Source organism: Neophocaena asiaeorientalis, unplaced genomic scaffold, assembly GCF_003031525.2.
Source record: "Neophocaena asiaeorientalis asiaeorientalis breed wild unplaced genomic scaffold, Neophocaena_asiaeorientalis_V1.1 scaffold476, whole genome shotgun sequence".
Lineage (NCBI taxonomy): Eukaryota > Metazoa > Chordata > Mammalia > Artiodactyla > Phocoenidae > Neophocaena > Neophocaena asiaeorientalis.
The window spans coordinates 10,667,979-10,668,300 of NW_020172178.1; the positions used below are offsets into that span (position 1 = coordinate 10,667,979).

The 322-nt window shown below is 46.3% G+C and overlaps 1 protein-coding gene across 2 annotated transcripts in view; it reads left to right on the plus strand.

Annotated features, from left to right (window-relative positions):
• PACS2 (phosphofurin acidic cluster sorting protein 2) overlaps positions 1-322 on the plus strand; it is a 62,658-nt gene that overhangs the window by 58,979 nt on the left and 3,357 nt on the right. The window lies entirely within an intron of this gene.

Below are 322 nucleotides of genomic sequence, written 5' to 3' on the forward strand. Positions count from 1 at the left end.
GTGTGTGGGCGGGTAGGATATGGAAGTAAACCAGAGCCGAGCTGGGTGGCTTTTCTAAGTTCACCTCAGGGAATGCTTTGGTTTGCTATGAAGTCATATCGCGTAGTTTAAGCTTTGAACGCGCGTGGATGAGGCTATTCGTGTGCGTGGAATGGCTTTTCTCAGCCCTTTGTGCTTTCTCTCAGCCTTTCTATAGAAGATACTCTGCAGCTAACAGAATATGGAGCTCTCGAGATTTTTCTTTTTTCACGAGCTCACGTCTGCCTGCCTCTGTTGATTTTCTGGTTTAAGTGGAGAGTGTTTTAAATTGGGTTTGCAGCCT